At 41.9% G+C, this 22,445-nt stretch overlaps 1 protein-coding gene and 1 long non-coding RNA gene across 12 annotated transcripts in view; one reads left to right on the top strand and one right to left on the bottom strand.

The window, feature by feature from the left end:
* LHFPL3 (LHFPL tetraspan subfamily member 3) overlaps nt 1-22,445 on the bottom strand; it is a 258,805-nt gene that overhangs the window by 144,356 nt on the left and 92,004 nt on the right. The window lies entirely within an intron of this gene.
* Nucleotides 1-22,445, top strand: part of LOC308187440 — a 55,609-nt gene that overhangs the window by 16,539 nt on the left and 16,625 nt on the right. Inside the window, exon 1 of the long non-coding RNA XR_013944694.1 lies at nt 1-22,445. This exon is cut by the window's left edge and continues 16,539 nt beyond it; it is cut by the window's right edge and continues 13,955 nt beyond it. This is a non-coding gene — a long non-coding RNA (uncharacterized lncRNA).

Genomic DNA, 22,445 nt, shown 5'->3' with positions numbered 1-22,445 from the left:
CCCTAATGTAATGTCAGGACTTAAAGCTGTAAAGCAATCTCACAAAGCTTTGCTCATCTATTACCACATCAGTAACATCTTTTTCCGAGGAGGAAGTAAATTAATGTTAGTTTTCTTCTTTCCCGTGGTGAGAACAAAAGGCTGTTGAGCAGAATTTGTGTGTGGGCTGGTGAACTTCCTTGGCAAAAGTAAAAGCCTGACTTCAATGTGTTACTATCACAAACAGTGGGGAATGAAAGGCGTTATGTTGAAGGCATTTATGAAAGAACACTGAAATCTGAAACCTACTTTAAAGCCGGTAAATTGATTCTACGGCACAGATAATGAAATGGGAGAAATCTCCTGGTGACGTGTTGCTCCAATGCCACCAGAGATGTGAAGAGAGCTTCTCAGGGTGGCTTGCTCCAGGAAAAGCCCTGACTGGGCAGCAGGAAATAAAAACGGGAGCTTTCTGCCCGGACCTGATTTCTCAATGGTCGGTACTGTTGATATGACATAAGACGCTGGTATTCTGGCATCTCATGCTCTGTGATAACTTCTAGACCAGAACACCAGACCAGTCGGCACCTACACTACAGCACAACCTCCTCCAGTGCCTAACTGCTGCAAACAGGGCCAGGGAGGAGGTGATGGGAGGCCTTGTCTGGGTGTCTCCTACCTGGTGTGAAGTATCTCAAGAGAAGAAGCATCACAAGTCTAGATTTGATTTTCATTTTTACCTAAAACTTTTTCCACTCTCAGTTTTGAAAAGAAATCTTTATGTTGTCTGCAGAAAACAGCCACTTTTCTCCAGAGTGTAAGTCTAGGTAATAAGCTACTGGGAAATGGTATGAAGGAAGCTCTTGACCGGCATTACTGAGAGTCCTTCAGAGCAAACCCTTAGATTTGATAGCTGCAACAACAGAATTCTTATTTAGTAAATCTTATTGTATCTTCCAGATGAAATCACTACGTAAGATGGATTTAAGCTCTACTCATGTAACCTATATCTCACACAAAACACTAAAATATATTTTTAAAGCAACTACCTACCCAAGCTGAAAATGCTGTGTAGTCAGAGGACTTCCAAGAGTACTTGCACACTTTTTCTTTTTGCAAATGTCAAGATCATGAAGGGATTAACTATAACATTTTATAATTACATCATTTTTGCTTCTCAGTAGTTCAGAAAAAATCATTACACCACCAGAATTTTACTTTTTTTTTTTTTTGCCGAGATTACTATATCAAACACAGCCAAACCAATTATCTACAATTCTCAAATGATTCAAACAAAAATATTTGCAGCAAAGCAATAAAAGTGCCAAATTCCTTTGTAAGGCAACAGAAAAACAAGGGTAGCAATAGTTTTAAGTGCTTTAACTCTCAATGGGGCAATACATCAGGTGTTATTGCAAGGTCGGCTCAGCTGAATGAAGCTGAATTGCACTCAGCCTCTGATTTTGCAGCAATATATGTCCTTATGTCACTACCTAAGGCTAATGCAGCACGAAGCCAGAGTATGACGTGCTCAATTTGACCTTTGGTTGCTTTGCTAATCGAAACTATGAGATTTACAGAAGAGTTGGGTGAAGCTCCTGGGATTCATTTTGGGAATATGTTTGGACAAAGCCAGCAGCAGAAGAGTGGTTCTCCAGGAAGGCAGGTGGACACTAAAGCAGCCTCAAGTTGCTTGAGTTGCTGCACTGGCACATCATCACACGTTGATGTGGCTTCATGACTGCAGTGAAGGATCCACCCATGGTTATCCGATGTCTCTGGAAGTCTCCAATGTCAATGCAATTCCCTGCCTGCTGTGAGTTGAGTACCGTTGACCTAAAGAGCACGATATATAGTTATGCAGAAACATAATTTACACCCTCACAGTCCGATTGCATAATCACATTGCTATGTAAACAGGCTCTCTGCGGGGGGCTCGGCTGGCACATTTGATAATCCCTTCATACATGCAAACTAAGAGTCTCAAATGCTGACGGGCAGTGATGCTTGAAATGTGAAAACAGCACATGGGAAGTTCAATATGCAATTAACCATAAAAGCAGCATTGCTTCACTTTTTGGGAACATTTACAATATGATGCCTGAACTGATTTAATAGCACGGAAAAGACAGCAACTGACAACTTCTCTCAGGGGAACAGAATGAACGCAGGAATATTTAAGTCACATACGTGTGATGAAAATGGCAAACTGGAAATAAATGTGGGCAGCTGGTTATGATTTGGCTATACAGCTGCTGCTGTAGATGAAGATTAAAAAAACAAAAACAACAAAAAAAACTGAGTATAATTTTGGAGGTATTTGGGGTAATCGAAACCTGTCTTTCAGAATACACAGACACTGACGCCTTCCTATGAAAGTAAAGTCACTGTGTGGTTTCTCCTATAGGGCACCCAGGAACTGTGACATCCTCACCTGATAGCAATTTTTAATGCCAGTCACCAGGAGAAATAGCTTCTCAGAAGGCAAAGATCTCTGCTCACACTGCCTCCCAGCTTCAGGGGGGATGGACACAAACTGCTCTTTGGCCCACTGCTGCGAGACCTGAGTGCGACCCAAACTTACCCACCTTGAAATGTATGGCTGTGAAACTAAGGGATGTGGTTCAGTGACGGGACCTCGTATGTCAGATTGATTGTTGGTCTTGGTGATCTTGAAGGTTTTTTCCAACCTAGATGATTCTATGATTCTATGAACTGAGGCATGATTTATTATTTTTTAAGAAAGTTTTTTCATGATTGTTCCATTTAGAGAAAGAACTATAAACTGCATGGGAAAAGACAGCTAAAACTGCCCTCACCAAGTAATTGATCATTTCTAAAACTGTGAAAAAATGCGCATGCAGAAAAGAGAAAATCAAAAAAGTGAGAGAGCCTCAGGGTGAAAGAAAATTGGGGAAAAGCTTCTGTCCTTGAGTCATGATAGAAAGACCGAGAGTTCAAATCTTTGTGAGATAATCCCGGTTAATCCCTGTTCATCTTCTCTCCTCGTTTTCTTTATGTCCTTCGCCTCTCTCAACCTGCTGCCTGCTCTCTAGCAGATCTCAAGCCTCAAAATCATCCTTTGCTTCAAATTCTTAGACATGCAAGTTTATTTCACTCTTCTGAATGGAAGCAAATGAATTTTATTTTCATGGCTCACTCTCCCAATGTCTTCTGCATGGTCTGATACATTAATTCAGATTATCATTCTGTGCACTTTTTGCATTAATTCTCAACTGACTGACCCTCTTCATCTGTAATTATTACCATGAAGGTTTTGAATATCATTAAGCTCTTCTCACCGACTGCATTAACTTTAAAAGGTAATTTGATTAATTCTGCAAGCCACTGGTAGATGGAGATTTAACGCCTCATGGAATTTCTGCATTATCAGTATTTTGCAGCAACTAGATCTGAAAGATAAACGAAATCCTTGGAGACCAGATGAAAAAGGTTGGTTGTTTTTGTGAAAGATTTTAAGTAATTTCGTTAAGCTTTAAAAACAGTGTTCTAAATTGTTTTTCCCAGAATTACAAACAGATCATTCCTCTGCATTCCCCTGCAGTACTGATTTAATAACTTTTCATTTCTGTGAAACGCATATATTTCCAGAGCTCAGCCAAAGGTTCTTCACTTGGGAAAACACAATGACTGTGAGGCAGCAAAAGTTATCAACTGATAAATTGTAGAACAATATAGCCTGCCAAAATAGTCAACATGTAAAGACTTCACATAACTTCAGAACTTCTTGGAGACCAAAGAAGCATGCTAATGCAGTTTTCTGTGACTGGTGTCACCTACATCTGATGCAGTCATGTTTAAATAAAAGTGCTTGGGGATGGTAATGGTGTAGAAGACAGTGCATAGTGTTACTGAGCAGCAATGTGTTGCATTAATGACGTAGTGTAAGGAACTGCAGATAATAATTCTCTAGCAGAAATTCCCAACTTCTTTTCCTCTGTAGGCATGACTGCTGTACTGGCAAACAGTGCTTTTCTGCATGTGTTACTTCAACGGTAGTAGAAAGCAACATTCATTAAAATTTCATAAAAGTTAATAAAGGCACAAATTAAAAAGATTACAGCAGGGAATTAGGACTACCTGTTTTCTTGCATGGCATATGTTGAAGGGCACTGAAGATACGAATGCTGCAAGGAGCAGGTGTAAAGGGAGAGGCAGCATCTATAGAAGCTGTCCCGACCCATGCCAGAGCACATCAGCCCCAAAGACAAACTGCTAACCTAGTGAGGCTGAGCTGCTGGAGATCAGGTGAGGTGAGGGGACAACTGCTCTACAGGGAGGTACAAATTTATCACAGTTTCCATTGCATAGGTGAGAAAAAAGCATTCTCTACTGTGACACATGCTAATGAGGACACTTCCAAAGAGGGTGAGATGGCATTGGGCAGTGGCAGTTGCCTGTACAAGAGCAGAAGTGTCTGGTCAGCCTCTAGAAAAGACTCCCAAACTGCAAACACTTAGAAGGATTTCTGCAAGAGCTGGAATGTTCTCCCTTGCTGGGGTCCCATCCCATCCCTCATCACCCTTTCTTCCAGCAGGCTGGCACAGAGCAAACTGCTGAATAGGTAAAGGCTATAGATATTTCTTGGCATGCAGTTGGTTATGGAGGTATTTTTTTTTTGTTGTTGTTATTTTGTTGTTGTTGTTGTTTTGCTCTATAGTGTCCTTTAGAATTCAAGTTTTGTTTTTTACGGTTGTAGATTGTACAGGTATAAATACGCTCTTCAGTCTGTGAGCTGGCTGTAACAAGCACATGGCAGCAGGCTGGAACCCAACTCTCTGAGGAGAGTGCTATTGTCATGTTTATTTCATGTGAAGTCTCTAGCTACTAATTGCAATGACCTCAAATAATCCTTTAAACTGAAACATCTAATTAATGTGAATCAAGGAAACAACACTTTGAGCTATGTCAATGCAAGAACCGAACAGTGCTGGGACATGGGCCCTGGCCTGTTACTGTCTGTAGCTCACTGTTAGTCCAGTTCCTGGCATGGTTTTGGCAGGATCGTCCATTTTTCTCCCTTACAATGCTCGGAAATGGCTCAGGACTTAGCATGCCAATGACAGTTCAAATAGGTTGTTGGATGTTGCTTCTTTTCAGCTGATAGGACTAATTAGCTATGTTTATAAGTCATGTCCAACCCGTTGGCCACAGTGCTATAGAATGGTCCTTGGCTCATTTTAGTTACTGAGACAGACACAATGATTGGAGGGTGCAAAAAGAGGAAAAGGTGGTAACATTTGGATGGACAGTAACTTCAGGATTGTCCCAGTCTCATCATTCTGCAGTCTGGTACCAACGGATGAAAGCTTTTTGTCTGTCTCTGGAAGAACACCACTGCTTTCCTTCTCCTCAAGACACGCTCCTTTGGCCTAGGAGAATTTGTGGTTTTGTAAGTAAACTGCAGTATAGACTATAATTTTTTATAGTCTATATTTTGCAAGTAAACTGCAGTATGCTTTGAAGAATTAAAGTCCTAAGAGAGAATTTTGGGCAGCTCTACCTACCACATTTCTAATTGTGTTTCAACCACATGCTGAAAACCCCAGCCAGGACCAAAGAGAAAATATGAAGTAAAAAAAGAAGACCTGGAGAAGCGAAGTGGTTTGCTTGAGGTCTAGTAATAACTATATATTTGCGTCTTTCATGGAATACATAACAGAAAAGTATCACAATACTATCTAGTGCTGTGATACTACTAAACATACATAACATTGAGGATGAAGAATGCTGTAGCTGAGGTGGCCTTCCTCTCTCCCATCGTCAAGGCCCTGAGGGCATTCCCTTATCCCGAGGGGTTTTGTTGTTCAGGCTCAACGCCAGCTTAGACAGGTTGTCCAGCCTCAAAGAGAGCTGCAGGAATCCTTAGTCCAGGTCCCTCAGGAGCTGCATTTAAGCTGAGTCTCCCACCTTTGCTCCTTGGCTGAGCGATGTATGCAGCAGGAAAGGCCACGTCTAGTCTCACAGCTCCTCAGTGCTGACCCTGAGTGGCTGGCTTGGCTCCTAGGCTTCATCGCAGACATGCCTCAGCACTACAGACTTCTCCAGTGATCTGGACTCTTTGGTGGATGCTGGTCACCTTGCTGTGATGTGTGGCTCCTACCTCACCTGCCCTGCAAGGTCATGGACCTTGAGAACTCATCCAAAACCATAGAGAGCTCACCCAATACCAGTTCGGCCAGTGCTGTTCTGAAGAAACAGCTCACTCTGTATCCAGGTGTGCACGTACAGAAACTTCACATGGTGGAGTCTACTCAGCACGTGGAGGACCTTCTAGGTCCTCTCACCTTACTCAGGATCTTCTAGGTCACAGGAGACTGGCGTGGAGACAAAACCTGCTGATCTGTTTGTCTTCTGCTAGGCTAGGTAAAACAGTGGGAACGCTCCTGTGCTGCTGAGATGGATGACAATATAGCCCCAAAGGACGTGAAAAAGGTGCATAGGGAATATTTTTTTGCTGTTTCTAATAGCACAAAAACTATGAAGAATATAGTAAAATCATCAGGCAGGAGGTTTATAACAAATAAAAGGAATGATTTTTTTTCCCCAAAGAATGAGTAATTGAATTGTGAGCACCGCACTGCAGGATGCTATGGAGTAAAAAATAAATAAATGAATTAGAAAAGAGGCTAGACAAATCAATTTAAGGGGATAAATTCAAAAAGATATTCTTACAATTTTTCTTCTGCTATAAAATAGGGGGCAATGTCAGGCAAAAATTTAGTTGTCATATTTGTGTTGAACAATTATTCAGTAATAACAGTGATCCATGGAAAGAATTTATCACTTTGGCTTTTGGGGATAATGAGTATAATTTGTTCCTCCAAAACTAGCACTCTCGCATATGACATTGTCTGCTGCTGTGGTTTGTCTAGGAAAATGTACTGTAGGAATGAGTGCTGATCATGTGCTGGAGCAGAGTGTAAGGGGGCTGATAATGGTGTGAGGGTCCCACACCAGCAAATGGGACTCACACTAAAAGCTTTGATGATGAAAGTTCAACAATGCTCAGAGCTCTCTGTGCACTTGCTGGTCAGCCACTAGAAACAGCTCCATCCTTAGTTACCATCTGCATATGTTCAAACTGCTTGTATGATTGCTATCTCTGCAAGTCATAGAGCCAATTAAAAGTCTATTAATGAGCCCTATTGTTATATCAATGCAGAGAAGTTGATCTACATAAATAAGAATTTCTAACCAGGAAACCTGGCTTTGTTCTCAGTGCAGGAGAAGACAGCATATATTTGTTCTGCCATATTCCGAAAAGGAGAACCTTCTTCAAACCTTTCTCACTACTTAAATCCAAAATGTGTTAATCATAATATAACTGTGTGTTCTGGAGTACAGCCTACTCAAGACATGCAGAGAAATTCACAAATGTGAACTGATTTAATCCTACTCAGAAAGGTAAGAAATATCTTAAATTAAAAAATACAACCATTGAAAAAACAGTGAGTAAGTGGTTTAGTAGAGGCTGTTCAGGTAGTTCATGTCCTGGCTTTAAGGCTTGTCTCATACCTGATGCCCCCAGACCTCATGGCTAAATGACAGCTCCATCTTCCAGCTTTGGTACCTTTAGAACTTAGCGCATTGGTTGTGTTTGTTTTGTAATGTAACAAAGGAGTAAGATGAACTCAAATCAATTCCCAGGATTTTCACCACCTCCACACTAAAAATGAGTAAAAAAGGTCCTAGAGTCAGATACAAAGAACAAATAAAATCTTCCCGAAGACAAATAATCCAGAGTTTTGAAATCTAGTGCAAGACAATGCAGTAACACCCAGAGCAGTAAAAATGCAACAACAAAAATTAGAAATACAAACACAGGCCCAAGTCCGGTGTAACTAATATATACATCTGATTTGCACATGGACAGGAACTGTATTTAGCCGCACCAGTTGTTTGCAGTGAGGAAGCAATGAGCTCCTCCTGAAGACGATGCCCAGGTTTTCTCTAAAATCACTACGGGGAGTGAGGCAGCACTGGCAGTGTGTGGCAATGACCCAAAATGAAAGGCAGGTCTCTGCTGAGGGTGCAGGGGACTTATGGAAAATGTAGGTATCATCATGCTCTGAAGATCAAGGATGAGCAAGAGGGCAATATCATCACCGTGCCATTGGAGCCCAGTAACTGAGCAGCTTTCCAGAGGTCTGGCTTTGCCTCCGACCCCAGGCCCTCCTCTCCTGGTGACAGCACCTGGCTTTCCTCTTGTTGAAGGCTGGCAACCACTGAGTCAGAAATAATGGTGTCAGAAGATGAAAGCAGGGAGACGATCTGCCCTTCACCCAGCACCGTGCTCCTGGTGTGTGTGTGCATTTGCTTGCTGGAGATCCAGGAACCAGAAAATTGGCCGGAGCTTGGGACCGCGGTGCAGAACCAGCCGCGTGCTCTCAGGGTCAATACAATTACTGGTGGTTTTCCTCCTGTTCCTTGCAGCGTGACTTTCAGCACACATTCATGACCCCAGGGTCTCTTTCACGCTGTTTTCTATTGCTGTAAAAGCTGATAATAAAATAGGTGGCTCTTTTGTTGCTTTTGTTTTGTTGTCGTTTAGTTTTGTTTGGTTTTAAAAGATAATTAACCTGTCTGGAGGTGCCTCACCATTAACAGTGTGAGCAGATATGTTGCCGTTTAAGCTGCCAGCTTCTCTCCTGTATCTTTTTGCCCTGATCCTGCAGAAAGCAGCAGCTCCTGCCTCCCTCTGCCTTGGCTGGGGCTGGCCACGAGCACCCTCTCACCCAGTGTCACCAAGCCGGTGGCCAGGGATGGAGGCATGGTGCCCTGCTGCCCAGCCTGGAGAAGTGATGCTCTGAACAGGGGAATGGGGCTCTGAACAGGGTAAGTTTCTTTTCATGCACTGTCAGAGGCCAGTTACTGCAGCCTGGGGTATGTCCCTGCCACGAAAGACCTACAGGCAATTCAGGTTGCCCTTCTTCAACACAGACAGACTCCAGACAGTGTCTCCAACCCCTGGATGTGATCTCTGAACTCTGGCACTGTCCCCTGCAGAATGGTGCCCCTGGGTTCAGCTGTGTACCCTTCAACTCTCCCCAGCTTATTAACACGCTTCCCAGAGGGTAGGTATCCATCCTCTGATCTATTGCTTCATGTGACCCTTGAAGGATACTACAAAGATTTTTTCAGAGAGATTTCTATCCCCAAGACATTTTGCTCGTTCTCAGGTAGCTCATAAGAGAAACATCGAGAAGTCAAAATGAAGAATAATGGTGCACCAAACCCTGCCTCCATTTCCTCTGAACTTTTGAGCACTTACAGATTAAATCTGTGCTTTTATAGCTCCTGGATTCCCTCAGCACATTCTCTTTTTTCATTTCTCCTATGCTGGTGAGTAATCAAACCACTGAGAACAGTCTTTGCGTATTCAGAGCTACTGCCTTCCTCAGGACATGGTAATCCTGTCCTCAAGGCATCCGTACATGGTTCGTGTTCTTGCTCACATAAACATTCCTCTGGATATTACATTATTATTACATATTTATGCTATCACATGTTATCATGTTACTGCGTGTTACGTACAGCAACTCAATGCCTACATTAGAAGAGCTATACAGCATCTAACCCATTGTATGGGTGTGGGGTTGGGAAAAGTCATGCAGTGCTTATGATCCTTAATTTTTTTGGCATTGTTTGTGGAATTGCATCCTCAGGTGAGGCCATGTGGATCATGAAAACCTTTTAGTCAAACTGATGCTCACAAAACTAAACTGTGTTTTTTCTTTGGTTGAAACACACACAATGTCTGTGCAGAGAGAGTACATGGGGTTATGTCACCTGTTGTAGCTAATAGTGCTTTAACCATTTTAAACACATAATCATACTTCTCTTACTGTGTGTACCTCACTGTCTAAGCCACACGGCATTATTTCTGCTTCCTGAGTGGATCAGATAAAATAGTGAAATCATAGATAATGGGCAAAAAGCTCCAGAGACAAATATCTTGATAAATAATACTGTTTCGTTTGATAAAACACACTTTTAATTAAGATGTTTTGGATCATTAATTTTGTGTGTCAGTGCAGTGAAATGGACCTAATTCTTTTCTAGGCCTGCATTTCTATTATTTTATAACATATTCCCGCATCAGCCAAGTCCTGGAAATAGTGACATGTCAGACATTTACAGACAAAAATATGTACGTCACATTTTTACAAATAAGACATCATTGTCCTTAAACTTCCATGTTGTTTGAAATTCCTGATTTTTAAAAAGGTACATGCTGTGAGCTTTGTAAAATTCCTACCTGATTATGCAGAGATGTGATGCTTTTGAGTTGTCCTCAAAAAATTCTCTGAATGATATTCATAAGATCTGGTTTATCAATAAATATATTCAAGAGAGGAAACAATAAGCTCTTATTTCTAGCCCCAATCTCCTTTTTTGCCAATTCAACTGCATGTACATATATATGTATACTTTTTTTTTTTTTCTTTGTAAGCTTCAGCTGCAATGGCACTCAATTACAGTAAAATGATGATTTCCCCTGAACCTGGAGTGAAAGAAAATGTATGAAGTTCAAAATTAAGCAGCAAAATGCTGTTTCCAATATACGTTGCATAACAGTTGATATTACGACTAGGCTGGAACGTGACGGCTGGAGGACAGAGCACAGCAGCCACTTGCAGCAGATGCATTGTCATGGGCTGGTGGGACCCATGGCAAGACTGCAGAGCCCACCCTGCAGCTCTTCTCTCACACCACGCACCCCCTTCATTATATTTCCTTTTCAGTAAATCCGAAGAGGGACATTTCAGTTCACCTGCTATTACTTTCTGCATTTTTTGAAGTCCTTACTACTCGCTAGGTTACCTCACTGCATGTTACATAAATTACCCATACATCAGCTTCCCTACTGCCGCCATATGGTGCTGGTTAGAAAAGGCGCTTTATAATTCTCTCCACAGTCTTGGCATCACCAACAGGCAATGAATCCTTACCTTAAAATGTCTTTGAATATACATGTATATGTACAATATATATAACACATATATATTAATGTATATATATTATACACATTATATATATGTATTAGTGTTGCATTGTGAGTTATTGGCATTGCAATACTGTTTTTATACAACTTTAAAACATTTGAATATGAAATTCATAACAGATGGCTTTTTGTAATGGAAGATAAAAGAACAAGGCCTGATTTTAATATTACGTGTCAAAAGTACGTAGGGGAAGGACTGGGCAATGGTAATATCACACAACCCATAATGTTTTGTAATGTGTTTTGTGACTACTTTGCAGACAACAACAAAATCCAAGCTAACGTATACTTCGGGGATGCAAAACAGACAATAAAAAGCCTTTCAGAAATTTGTGACCAGATGGGAGAGGAAAATAAACTGGGTTCCTGAGATGCGATACTCTCCCTAATCTGCCTTAGAGCGGAAGCAATCTCATCTAAAGTATCTGAGTAGTTTTCAGTGGCTTTGAATACGAAGGAGACGCATGTAACTGCTGGAGTGCCAGAACCAGGGAAAAGGGCAAAATGTTAGTAATGACGTGTTTGTGCAGCAGCTGCATCGTACTGTGAAACCAGCACAGGTCTTAATTAACACAGTATTCTTCATACATGAACAACACTTTGAAATGTGCAAGATTGTTTACAAATAACTGAAATATTCAGACTATGCTGTTATCTCAGTCTGTGTTTTGTATTGTTGGCTTTGAAAGCTTTTCTACTCTAAGAGGCAAGGAGATATTTGTTGTACTTCACTACAAGAGTAGAGAAAACTAAGGTGCTATGGATACAAATACGTTGAGCTTTAGGCATTCAGAAAACAAGAGAGATTCAAGTCATCTTTTTAAGAGAGACAGGGAGTCACTGGCACAGAGTGTACCCACAGATATTTCCATCACTGACTTAATTCATACACAAACCCATCGGAAATAAATGCAGCACGTTGCCTCAGGTAAGAGTTTGGCCACATTAAGGGATGTCTGGATTTAGACATCGTCTTATGTAAAACATAACTGGCCCCATTTACCTGTGCCTGTATGGCTGATTTTCTCAGTTCCACTCCAATGCTCATAAGCTGTTTCATTTTAACTAGATTTTGGTAGATTTTGAGAGACAAAACTGCTCCAACAATCCATGAAAGCTCTTAATCTACACCATAGTAAAGAATGCTATTAAGCTTAGCCTGTCTTTTCTGAACATGATGTAAACACAAACTGGCATAAATACAAAAGGCAATGAAGAAAAGAGGATGACCTTGGGAAAGCTTGTTCCAAACATAACCCAGGTAATAGAAAATGAGGGCCTGAAGGTGATGGAGAAGATCTATAGAGTGGGATAGGTAGACGTGGGTGTCACACCGTTACATTTATCTATTTATTTTTATTTATTTTTATTTATTTTTTGCTTTGAATGACACAGTGCTTCACCAAATAGGGCACTTCATCTCAAGACCAAGATTTTTTTCCAGAAACTTAAGAAAAGGTATACTATTTGTGTTCTGCATCTTGCAGTTACAGGTAGGATATTGTTATTTCTTAATCCAATAACTAAATGTAATAACTGTTGTCCCTTTGTGCTTAATTAGAAGCAGGATAGCAAAGGTGCAAAACCCTGATTTCAGATATTTCGATCTCAGAGGAAAAAAATCTGTAACTTTTCAAAGATAAATGAAATCACCTTTGTCAATATTTTGCCAGCTTTTTCAATGCCCTTTCACTAAACTTATTTTCTTTAGAGAAGTTTTTGCCAGGATGGAAATCAGTATTCAGTGCTAACAAAAGCATAACAACAACAGCTTGCTGAATCTCCTGATAGAAGTAATATTTTTATTTCTCGTATCTTTCCTACAAAATTTTAATACACAAGTGAGAGCCCAATATAAATAAGCATTTATTACTAACACAATAAAATACTTTCAGCACAGAAAAGTCATTGAAAAATGTAGAAAATATCTGAAGCTTCAATATCATAGAGCTTGTAAATTAATATATAAATTAAAAATTATGCCTGATTTTAAATGCATTCTTAATTTAAATGTTCTGTCCCTTTTAAATAATTTTAAAAAGTTAATTGAAAACATAGAATATTTTAATAATTAAAAAAGGCCCCTGATTAATTTATAGGATTTATCTCCTTTCATTTTTTCTTTAAACTTTCTTGCACAGGTGGGCTGCTCCATGAATGAGGTCATAAGGAAGGAAACAAGGCAGAGAACAGCTCTTTCCTCTAGTCAGTAGGTTATTTTAGACTGCTCACAAATGTTTTCTTGGTTGGCAAAGTTTGGCAATGCAAAAGATTGAATGGAGGATACCTTTATCAGATAAAGCCACCTGTGTTAAAAGTAATGTAATCAGGTATCTCAGATATTTAAACAAAAGTTAGCTAAAGGAATTTATCACAAGACCTTCTGGAAATGCTGAAAGTCGGATAGGGAAGGGGAGTAGGCAGGGGTGCTGGAGGAGTACAAGGCAGTGGCTGGAGAAGATGGCCAGACTCATGTGCTCTCCCCAGACCCTTTTGCCATGGCACAATGTGCAGTATGGGTTGACACGGACCACCTTCTGGCCTAGCACAGCATTTCTTATGTTTGTATTTACACACTTGAGATGCCAAAGCAAAATGCCACTGAGCAGAAAAAATCACATGCTCACAAGGATGGGCTCCTGCCAGGAAAAAGGACAGCTCTGCCTCACCCTTGGCTGCAGGTAGGTACCCCAGCCCGCATCCATCAGGCACAGGCTGATGGCAGTGCCTGGCTAGGTCACTCATGGGTTTCCCCATTGCTTATTGAATCTTCTCCTCTTGCTCTGTGCAAGCTGTCCTCAGAAAATGGTGGAAAACCTCCTGGAAGAGGGAATCAATGGTACCCTTGAAGAGCAATGCCTGTCCTACTCCTGTTGGCCTCCATGGCTTCAGCTGCCTCCTCAGCATGATGGAGAACAGCTCTATCTGCAGGGTGGGTAGACTTCTAGCTATTAACGTAAAGCTAATATTAGCAGCATATATCCACTGAGGAGAGAATGCTGTCAACACTGTTTATCATGCACAGGACCTTCACTCGGAATGGCATTTTGATGAGATTTAAATAATGCTTTATACTCTCAATACTACCTATTCAGAAAGAATGACTGTAATCTGAATTGTCTTCCTGACTGACCTCCTAAACAGCTTCCACTAGTTTGCTGAAGCAGCCCAGGTGGGACTTGAACATTTTGAAGGCTTTTGAAAGCACCTTGCCCCAATACTATGGGAAAGCACCACCAGGGAGTGGTGCATGGCTGAGCAAAGCCCCAGGAGAGGTCAGGGGATTGTTCCACACGCTGTCTCCTGATGGCAATGGAATTGGTGTCTGCATTCAGCTGAGAACAGAAAAAGCTGGCAGGACATCTATGGCAAGCACTGCATCTGGGGGTTGGACAGCTGCGGAGAGCAAACATTTTGTAACGTAAGAAGCTTGTGGCTTTTCAATGGTCTTTGAGGGATAAAAGCCAAGAACCATCATTTTTTTCTGCATACAATGCCTGTTTTAAGGAGAATAATGCAGCAATCTTTCTTTGCTTTCAGCTCTGAGCTAATTATCCCCCCTCTTCTCCTCTTTACAAGGTTCTTTTGCTGTGTATTTCATTAGGAGCCTGTTAAAATGAAGACATCCATCCATCAAGTGTGCTCAGGAGTCAGTCCTGCGGTGTCAGTGGGGAGTTTATGACCATATCTTTGGGAATTCCACAGAAAGAGGAACTTCAGGGAAACTGAAATCGTCCCGTGACTTCTGCACTGTGACCGACACCAAGACGACCCTCGTGCCCAGGAGACGGGAAGGGTGACAGGTCAGACCACCGTGATTCAGTGAACTCAGGCAGGGGTGCTCCAGAGCACAGGTAGCCTACCTGTTATCCAGAGCACAGAAGTGCATGAGCTCCTTCAGAGAGATTTGCTTCAGGCAGAAAGCACGAAGCCCCTCCTTTGCACATCCTTTCTCATGATTTCCTGCTGCATGGCTGTCTCTAGCCCTTACAAGAAATCCAGGAATGGGAGCAGTTGGGAAGGCAGCCTGTCCCCCTGTCCTCCCCTCTACCCACCAGCATGGCAGGCAGCCCCACCCCGCTCTCTCTCCTTCACAGTTGGTTTCCAGCTTCTTAGAAAACAAACCATTACTCATCTGAGAAAAAAATATTCATACTTTAACTGTTAGCATACAGCAGAGCTCATAGAGAAGGCAGGATGGATGCAAAATCTTCTCTGGACAGCTTCAGGAGAGTATCACAGACCAATGTGACTGCATGGCATGACAGCCAACATCTGCTGGGGGTGCTGATACCAGCCGGGGCCCGGGGCTACGTTGGTGCCCTGCATTTTTTCCATCGGTCATGACATCAGCTTTTAACTTCAGCCAGGAATTAAACCTGGTGAACTGTCTCAGGTCCCAAGACAGAGTCTCTTTGAGGAGAGAGGCCTCTCCAGTGCATGACCCATCCCGAGCAGTTCGGACAGCAGCCAGAGAAAGGGAGTGATCAGCCTTTGGCTCATGTCTCTCCATGGATTACAGGGGGCTGGTGACTGGTGGGACTTACACAGCTATATCCAGTTCAGCCCAAGCCAGGCAAGGCAATTCTTTCCGTTACCAGGATATTATAAAAAACCTACCCTGACAGCAGTAAGGCATTTGATGAACTATATCATCCTCCTGCTTTTTGTACTCCTCTGGGTACATTCATCCCCTGTGTTCTCTTACACCTGCATTACACTCGACAGCCTTCATGCTCTGTGTCTGTGCAGCACCCAGCCTTGCTGTGTAGGGCTCCTTTCAACAAGAGCAAAGCCCATAAATAATAACAAGATGTGGCAGAAACACGGTGTTTTACCAAGGTACAAATTACTGGTTGCTGGGAGGATTTCTTTAGGTATGTTACAGAACTGAGCTCCCTGCAGGCTGTGGGTGAACCTATATTAAGTATCAAGCTCCCTGTAGCTGACTTGTGCCCTTCCAAGAAGTATGGCCTGATTATTCTCTGCAGACAGCTCAAAGACCTTAAAACCACCTTTGAAAAGCTCCAAGGGAAACATTTCAAGCAGGACAGAATGAGCCTTGCTCACCTGGGCTATTACTTTGCTAGAAAATCTCCATAGGAAGTAATGCCGACCCAAAGAATTAAGGGGTTTTCCAAGGAGATGAAAGCAGCTTAATCATTATCAGCCCCCTTTCCCTGGGCTCTCTGATGGGCTCCCAGGAAGCACGGATTAATGGTGCCAGGCCAAGAGCCTTGCACTGTTAAAATAACCCAAAATATGGTCCTCTGCAACACGCAGGCTATGTAGCTGGCACGCACAGCCTGCATCTCACGTGAGTCCTGTGCCCTCAGCTCGCTCCTGCAATACATACAAATGGGACAGATTTTGCTGTTAGAGCACATCCATGGGGGCTCTGCTTGGCTGCTCCCACGGTCATGACCCCCCTGGCACCCTCAGCATCTCTGCAGGGCTGAAGAACACAAAAAGGTTTTGATGTTTCTCTTTACAGCTTGAATTTCCGTCAGCATTGAGGAGTCCCAGGCCAGTTTAAAGCTTTTCTTGTGATTTAAGATGCTGTAATATACTTATTATCCTGCTAGCTTAAATGCATTTCTGAAGTTATGCAACTGATCTTTACATTTCTGAAGTCAACCGGGAGCTAAAATCTTTGGAAGCAAGCAACATTCATTTGTATTAAAGAGACATTATGTATGCTTTCAAGCCCACCTTTTGTTAGAGCAGAATTTATCAGTTGGCCACATCTGTACTATTCATTTTTCTAGAGAGATAAGCCTCATTTTTTACTTCAAGAACATGCCATTATTTTTTTCTGTACTAACTCAACATCAGTTAGCAAGGTGGGTGATACTGGAAAGCTGAACATCACTTAAGACTCGGAATAGCCCTGTAAAGTGCTTTCTTCTTGGAAAAATGCTTCAGCATTGAAGTCTGTGGTCAGAGGTATAGTCACAGGCTAGAGTGAAATGAAACCTAAAAAAAAGTGAAAACCAGGGTTCTGGTAAGGAACCCTATATATCAAGCTATGAGCATAAGTCCCAGGAATGGGGGGACAGATGGAAAAAAAAAGCCTAACAGAAGCCTTGAAAATGACAATGTTTTCTTTCCATTTCCAACCTGCACAAATCAATTTATATACAGCAGACTTGTTCAAGGGTTAAATTTGGCCTGGAACCTTTCTGACCTGGCTGGGCTGCCATTAAAACTGTCTTTTTGTCCCAGTCCTGCAGCGAGAACATACACATGGATTCAAACAGATTCTTCATGTTTCAGAAATACAAGACAAACTTCAAAAAACAAGACTTGAGACTACTGGCAAGCCGTGGACTCCCTCATCTAGACCTTAGCATCAACTGTATACTCTACCGTAAATTCCACCACTATTTTACGAGCACCAACTTGTTTATTTTGTTGGACCTCACTTTTTGCCTCCCCATGGCAACCAGTGCCCATCAGGTTTGTGCAGTGGGATGAGACCCAGCCAGGTGGGTTAAATAATTCTGCAGTAAAATACAATAGTCATTGTTAAGCATAAAAAGCTAAATTTCTCCAAAATATTGCAGAGATTGTGCTTCAGGTGTTGGGATGCTCTGCCCACTTAGAAAGGTTAGCCACCAAGTTCCAGGGTTTTCATATTTCTCCTCCTGGAAAAGCCAGCCCAGGCCACTTCCAGGCAGAAATGCTATGGCTGATGGAGTGGCTATAGGAAACATCCAGAAACTCTCTGCAAGGATCAAATGATCCCTGAAGTCTGAAGAACATTACATTATGGGCACTCAGCAAGATGGAAATCAGAGGAAAGTTTCGTCTAAGTCTCATCATAATTCAGTGATGTGGAACTTAAGTGTGCCAACAAAAGTGACTTTGTACCTTTGCCTTTGCAAGGTCCTTCTTCAATTTACCCAGTTCCCCTTATTTTCTTAACATTTTCCTTTGTTGCTGTGTCCTTTTCTTACACTTTCATTTTCTTCCTGACTTCTATGTGCCTCTCCTCACAGTCCTACAGGAACTTGGGTTTCTATTCACTTTGAAGAAATACACATTTCAGACTGATTTTGAAGGGATACATTCTGAACTGATTGAGACTCTTGGTAAACTGCATAAAAGTAAAAATGTTTCTTAAGAAATAGAGGGAGTAGGTACCAATTATGATCCTCTGCCCTGTGAGCACTGATTATATCTGCCAGAATTCCCTCATCCTTCTGCACAAATTTGCCTTCACTTGTTAAATTGGATCTGAATGTAAGGCGACTCTTTGTGTAGAGACTTAATAGAGCAAAGTCTCTGCAAAGAACTTGGCAAAGGACAAGGACATTACATGGAAATTTGATGGCAGTACCCGATACTATGAATGAAAAATTGGTTTCTCCATAAATATGGTGCTGAACTTGAGGGAAAGTAATGTTCTCTTTCCTGCTTTCAACCTGTTACAGAGAAATTGTTCTCTATTGCATACTATGTCCTCTCATCCTCTTCTCTTTAGAGCAAAGCCAGTCCTAGTTTAACCCAAATAAATCTTCCATGATTTCCACAGAGATGTGACCCTTTGGGATAGCTGAAATATGCTTAGAGTTGGTACAGTGTTGACCATGTCTGTATCTCCTTGTGTCTCCTGTCTTTGCAAGGCATTGCAGAGGAACTGGAGATAGATAACTCAGGGTTTTGGACCCTATTCTCAGCATCAGGCACCCTAAATGCTAGGTACTGCAGCACTTGTAGGTGTCTCCTTCTTTTTTCTGGATCTGGTCCAAATCCTTCATTACACTAGCTTCTTTAATTATTGGAAAAGTTTCTTTTAAGATTAAAATTTATCACTTGCAAAAGTTCAGCCTTTACAGACTGATGATGTGTATTACTCTAAAGCTGTATGCTTTTTTTTTTTTTTTTCATTGCAAGAGTAATTCATGAGTGGCAGGCCTCAGAGTTTTGGCAAACAATCTAGAAAATTTCAAAGATGAATTATGCACATGTGCAAAAGGTGAGAGACTGAATTTTATGTTATCAGTCCTGTAAATAATATGCTTTCACTGTGCCAAAAATACCCAATTAAAAACTTAAATATAGATTTTAAAATAAGTGTTTGGTCTTCCCACGGGTCAGTGCTGATGCTATTTCAAAAGAGTAGAAGATTTGCCTTAAACTTCTCCTGGAGTTTAGGATGTCTTTCTGCATGCACAGCCTGAGGACTTCAGGTTGGTTACAAGAAGGCTTTGTGGTGTTTGCTCAGAGCATCCTCATGCTCCCTGTGCTGAGGAGCAGGGAAATGTGGGTTTAAAGCTTTGAAAGTGACAACCATGAGCAGCTCTCAGCTGTCTATGATCTGGTTCATAAAACGCATCAGGGCTGCAGAGATCTGACTTGCATCCAGTGCCTACTTCAAGAATAGGTGGGATGGGGGAGAGAATCAGGAAGGTAAAAGTGCGAGAACTCATGGGTTGAGATAAAGACAGTTCACTAGGTAAAGCAAACGCCAAATGCACATGCAAAGCAAAACAAGGAATTCATTTGGTATTTCCCATCTGCAGGCTGGAGTTCAGTGACTTCCAAGGCTCATCACGCGTAATGGTTTCTTGGGGAGACAAATGTCATCACTCGCAATGTCCCTCCCTTCGTCCTTCTTTACCCCAGCTTTTATTGCTGAGCATGACACCACATGGTATGGGACCTCCCTTTGGCCAGCCTGGGTCACCTGTCCTGGTTCTGTCCCTTTCCAGCTCCTTGTGCACCTCCAGGGCAGCATGAGCAGCAGAAAAGTCCTTGGCTCTGTGTAAGCCCTGCTCTGTAACAACTAAAAACACTGGTATATTATCACCCCTATTTTCATCAAAAATTTGAAACACAGCATCATACAACCCTCTACAAAGAAAATTAACTCTATCCCAGACAAAACCTTGACAGTAGGTCAGGTAAAATTGGTTTTGCTCATCCTCAGAAATATCCCCCTCTTCCACATTTGCCAAAGATGCAAAACATAATACAAAGATCAGAATACCTTTCCCAATAAATGCTTGTTCTGTCTCTACCATGGTTTTGAAGTTGTCTGCAAACATCATTTCTGTTATGGCTCCCTTCAGCTATTTCTGAGCACAGTGCAGCTTGTCAAGTTGGTATGGCTATACCGGTACAAAACATTTTAAAAGAAAACTAGACTGATTAAAGTCTCTGGCTTATCTTTATTCAGGATTTGTTGGTTGTTATTTTGTTGTTGTTGTTGCCTATAACTTTGGCCAGCCAAACTGATTTGCATGGGGAACTTGAAACTGAAAATGAAATTGTGTGTGTAAGACCAAATACTTATTGGACCTCATTCTCCTCATATGAGTTGCCATATTATTTCACGCTATTGCCTACTTCATCTTAATTTTGTTGCCAATAATGCTAAATACCAGATGTTTAGGGATGATATACAAGAAGGCCTGATGTTAAACAGTTATGAGGTGATCTTTCTCCAGGGAAACCTTCCTCCCTCTACTGAAAACAAGTGCTGAAATATGAGGATCTACAGTTTCCCAAGAAGTTTGTTGTTTTGCCTTAACGTGTAAAGGCCTACTAGTTCAAATTTTACCTGTGTAAATATACAGTTTAGTTTTGGATCCTACTAAAATATCTTAGAATATCATAGGATATCATGAGTTGGAAGGGACCCGCAAGGATCATCGAGTCCAACTTCTGGCTCCACCCAGGACCACCCAAAAATCAGACCATGTGTCTGAGAGCACTGTCCAAACGCTCCTTGAACTCCAGCAGCTCGGTGCCATGACCACTGCCCTGGGCAGCCTGTCCCAGTGCCCGGCCACCCTCTGGGTGCAGAACCTTTCCCTAACCCCCAGCCTGACCCTCCCCTGTCCCAGCTCCATGCCGTTCCCTCGGGTCCTGTCGCTGTCCCCAGAGAGCAGAGCTCAGCGCCTGCCCCTCCGCTCCCCTCGTGAGGGAGCTGCAGGCCGCCATGAGGCCTCCCCTCAGCCTGCTCTGCTCTGGGCTGAACAAACCCAGGCACCTCAGCCGCTCCTCATAGGGCTCCTCTCTAGGCCCTTCACCATCTTCATAGCCCTCCTTTGGTTTTATGTCTTTCTTACACTGTGGCACCCAAACTGCACACAGTACGGGAGGTGAGGCTGCACCAGGGCACAGCAGAACAGGACAATCCCTTCCCTTGACCGGCTAGCAATGCTGTGCTTGAAGCACCCCAGGGCATGGTTGGCCTTCCTGGCTGCCAGGGCTCATCTTGGCTTCAGAGATATTTAGGGGCATGAGAATGTCAATTCTCACTACTTATAATGCAATTAAGCGTTTCTCTTTTGAATCCCCTACTTTCAGGTTTATTGACCCTCTTACTTGTTTCAATTCCTTGATATCACTCCTATTTTATGTCTTTTTATTTTGACTCTCATTCTCAAAGTAATTACCCATATAATTTTAATGCCTTCATATGAGCTTTTCCTCCAATTGTTTTTGACAAGCAGAAGTCTGAAAGGTTGTTAAGGACAACTACTGGAGTCACTGGGACATGCAGTGAACACCCAAAGGTCTGGCAAGGTGGACCATCATCTCTTTTAGATTTTATTCCCCAGACCCACAGATCATTTGCTGAACATGCAGCATACTTGTATTCACTAAGAATGGAGGCAGATCCACAGTTTGGGGCTGAAATAATCAGAGCACTATCTGCCTCTTCACATGCTCCCTGGAGCAATAATGTAACTTCAGAGTGATTCTTCGTAGAAAAGCAAACCCCAGTACACGGTAGCTAGCTCCGTTTCTGTATATTGTATACAATCAGCTATGACTGGTAGTGTGTTACCAAATGATGTCCCTAGTCAGTAATGCAAAAAGTATGAAAAGATCTTTCCTCATATAAAAGCCAGTGGAAACTATTGGTAGCTCTTAAGTGTTATCTGTTGTTTTCAGTTTGTTTGTTGGTCTTTGTTGTTGTTGTTTTAATTTTAAATAAGAGAAGGACATTTCTGGAAGTACTTTTACCAATTTTCATCATTTTTATTCCCAACAGCATTAATGTCACGCTACGCTGATTCTTTGAAGAATACAGAAGGGTAGGAAAATAAGAATGAGGACAGTGCGTCCAGATGCCAGATATAATTTCAGCTTCACAAGCAATAACCCTGTTTAAATTTTTGTAAGACTGGTAATTACACTCTAAACAATCTACTGCTGAATCTAGCATCAAATCTTTTTACTTGGCAATAACTGCTACAAAACGTGTCAAGAATGGGTGAATAGCATAACCAGAACTTGGGGATAAAGAGCTTCAAATATATGTTTTCCTCTGACACATTTCTACATAAACTCTAACTTTCTCAGAATGACTTTGCTGGTACCTGTTTCTTCAACTCAGCTTTATCTAATATGCATTTGCACAGAACAAACTGCAGTTTCTTCTATATCAGCTATCATTTGTAACACCTGGAATTTCACT

This window comes from Anser brachyrhynchus, assembly GCF_964034855.1.
Source record: "Anser brachyrhynchus genome assembly, chromosome: 1".
NCBI classification, from domain to species: Eukaryota; Metazoa; Chordata; class Aves; order Anseriformes; family Anatidae; genus Anser; species Anser brachyrhynchus.
Note: the sequence above shows the minus strand (reverse complement) of the source record. Positions and strands in the feature narration are given on the sequence as shown.